Genomic DNA, 3,518 nt, shown 5'->3' with positions numbered 1-3,518 from the left:
CTGCCGATTCTGGACTTGGCAGCGACGCAGTTTTCGCTGCCGATGCAGAAATCGGCAGCGATGCAGTTTTCGCTGCCGATTCTGGACTTGGCAGCGACGCAGCCTTCACTACCGATACAGAAATCGGTAGCGACGCAGTTTTCGCTGCCGATTTCTCAATGAACAGTGACGCAGAGCTGGGAGGGAGGGGTAAAACTGATTTTAGATAAACCAAACAAGGATAAGGACACACCTAAACCAACCCCCAAACAACCCATTTCATTGGATGGGTAGTATAAATACAAAGAGGGGAGAGAGAATGACCCATCTTCTTCCAAATCCAGCAGCTGCATGCCGTTCTTCCCTTCCCCTTTCACAACAGAAACGTGAATCAGACTAGTAGAGATTACTTTGTGAACTTGTGAGGGAGAGATGAGACCTTGAGAGAGGAGTGGGCAGCTGCATAGAGGAGAGGAAAAAGAGAGCTGGAAAACGTGAGAGGAAGAAGAAGGAGGAGAACCAGCAGCTGAATAGTGTCAAACCTTCCTCAAACTTAGTTAAATTCAGAAGGTATGGGTCATGAAACTCTCTTCCCCCCGTAAGATCAAAAACGAAAATGAAGAAGAAAAACCCTAAGAAAAGAATTGATCTAAGCCCTAAGCCAGCTGTGAAAGAAGCTGAAATTAACCAAGAGAACAAGCAAACAAAAGTGAAATAAAGTCAATTTCAGAACATCTAACAAATCATGGTAGAGGGCTGGCTTTAACTAGGGGGTAATTAATGTGTTCTGCTGTGATGTTGTTGCTGGACTTAATGTGTTCTGCTGTGATGATTGTTGCTGGAATTAATGTGATGTTGTTGCTGGAATTAATGTGATGTTGTTGCTGGAATTAATGTGTTCTGCTGTGATGATTGTTGCTGGAATTAATGTGTTCTGCTGTGATGATTGTTGCTGGAATTAATGTGTTCTGCTGTGATGTTTGCTGCTGGAATTAATGTGTTCTACTGTGATGATTGTGCTGAAATTGATGCTCCCGATTGTATGTTGCGCAGCGAAATTCTGTTTCGCTACCGCAACTGAACCTCCTGCAGTGAATTGATATTCGCTGCCGATTTGTGTGTTGCGCAGTGAAATTCTGTTTCGCTGCCGCAACTGAACCTATCAATTCGCTGCCGATTTGTGTGTTGCGCAGCGAAATTCTGTTTCGCTGCCGCAACTGAACCTGCTGCAGCGATTTGATATTCGCTGCCGATTTGTGTGTTGCGCAGCGAAATTCTGTTTCGCTGACGCAACTGAACCTGCTGCAGCGAATTAATATTCGCTGCCGATTTGTGTGTTAGAATTTCGCTGACGCAACTGAACCTCCTGCAGCGATTTGATATTCGCTGCCGATTTGTGTGTTGCGCAGCGAAATTCTGTTTCGCTGCCGTAGCTGAACCTCCTGCAGCGAAGTGATATTCGCTGCCGAGTTGTGCGTTGTGCAGTGAAACTATGGCGCCAACAGCGGTGCAGTTCTCGCTGCCGAACTGGCAGCCTGCGGCGAACCAGTTCTCGCTGCCGAATTGGGCAGCCCGCAGCGAACCAGTTCTCGCTGCCGATTCCTACAATAAGCCTCCTAGGCAGGAATCACTTAAATGCTAATAACAATTTCATGATATGATGGTGTAAAATAGGGAACACTTGAATGTGAAGATATGAACTATTGAAATAAGTGTGATGATGAATGTGATTCAAAAATAAAATAAATACAACTGTGCTGATTTGTGACCATTGATGTCTTAGGTGGTGCGGTCGGGATTGGACCATCATCAAGACAGGAACGACCCACAGGTGGAGCAGGTAGGTGACTTGCACCTTTCTTTTTTCATACGTTGAACCTTGGAATATTTTAACTTGAGTACTACCATATTGTTAGAACCGATATTAAATTGTCGAACGCTTAATTGTTGATAAAAGAGTGATTAGCTTCGGCTAATGGCATCCGAATGGATGACCGGGACAAAAGACTGATTAGCTTCGGCTAATGGCATCCAAACGGATGGCCGGGACAAAGAATGATTAGCTTTGGCTAATGGCGTCCGAATGGATGGCCGGGATGAAGGACTGATTAGCTTCGGCTAATGGCATCCAAACGGATGGCCGGGACAAAAGACTGATTAGCTTCGGCTAATGGCATCCAAACGGATGGCCGGGACAAAGAATGATTAGCTTTGGCTAATGGCGTCCGAATGGATGGCCGGGATGAAGGACTGATTAGCTTCGGCTAATGGCATCCAAACGGATGGCCGGGACAAAGAGTGATTAGCTTCGGCTAATGGCATCCGAATGGATGGCCGGGACAAAGAATGATTAGCTTTGGCTAATGGCGTCCGAATGGATGGCCGGGTTAAAAAGGGATGATTTCGCTGCCGATTGTGGATCCGCAGCGACGCAGTTCCACTGCCAATTCTGGATCGGCAGCGACACAGTATTCGCTGCCGATACAGAAATTGGCAGCGACCTAGTTTCTGCTGCCGATACAGAAATCGGCAGCGACGCAGTTTCTGCTGCCGATTCTGGATCGGCAGCGATGCAGTCTTCGCTGCCGATACAGAAATCGGCAGCGACCCAGTTTCGCTGCCGATTCCTTGATCGGCAGCGATGTAGTTTCGGCTGCCGATTTTAGGATTGGCAGCAACGCAGCTATCGCTATGGAATCCGGATGGATAGCCGGGACAAATAAACGACTAGTTTCGGCGAATGGCATTTGAAAACTTGTGTATCTATATGTACTACTAATTGTTACATCAAATACATGAAGAAATTATAAATGTTAATGCTTATTTAATTGCTAGGCCGTTAGTTACCATTATTATTATTAAGTATTTGTTTTCTCTTAAATGTTTTGTACTGCTGCAGGGACGTCACACCAACGAGATGTCTAGGATACCCGATACACGGGAACCTACTTTTGCAAGGAATTAAGTAGATGCATTCTAAATCACAATGTATTTTGTAGGGATCAATGTACTGAATGTATAACTTTTATTAGATCCTTTTTGTTTAAAATTTGTGATGGCTATTAGAAGTATAAGAGTGCAAACTCATGTCCATGTATATATATTTTTAATATGAACTTCAAATCATGCAACCTTAATATTATGTGTTTGTGTAAGATTCGCTTTTGAATGAACTGTTGATTGTATGGATTGTATTTTGATGATGTGAGGATTCAAGTTCTTTGATTACCGGCACCATGTGTATTAAATATATATATATATATATATATAAAAATTTACTATTGTTTTGGGCTTAGAAAGCCGGGTTGTTACATCTTATGTTATCAAACTTGTTATTATAAAACATGCTTAAGTTAGGGAATCTAATGATACTTTAAGTGCAATATGATGATATAAAGCCTTAATGACAATGCACTTTTAAGTACTAATCACTAACTCAGAACTCCCAAATCCGACAATCCTCTTTGGATGTCAATCCTAATTATTTATCAATCTCGGTCATCCATTTAGGATGCCATTAGCTGAAGCTAATCATTTGT

At 43.2% G+C, this 3,518-nt stretch overlaps 1 long non-coding RNA gene across 1 annotated transcript; it reads left to right on the top strand.

The window, feature by feature from the left end:
- Positions 1-359: 359 nt before the first annotated feature.
- LOC127904046 (uncharacterized) lies at positions 360-3,142 on the top strand. The gene is made up of 3 exons (XR_008056844.1): positions 360-549; positions 1,763-1,819; positions 2,879-3,142. It is a non-coding gene; the product is annotated as an uncharacterized LOC127904046 (long non-coding RNA).
- Positions 3,143-3,518: the final 376 nt, after the last annotated feature.

Source organism: Populus trichocarpa, chromosome 11, assembly GCF_000002775.5.
Source record: "Populus trichocarpa isolate Nisqually-1 chromosome 11, P.trichocarpa_v4.1, whole genome shotgun sequence".
Lineage (NCBI taxonomy): Eukaryota > Viridiplantae > Streptophyta > Magnoliopsida > Malpighiales > Salicaceae > Populus > Populus trichocarpa.
This window is presented reverse-complemented; position numbering and strand designations above follow the sequence as displayed.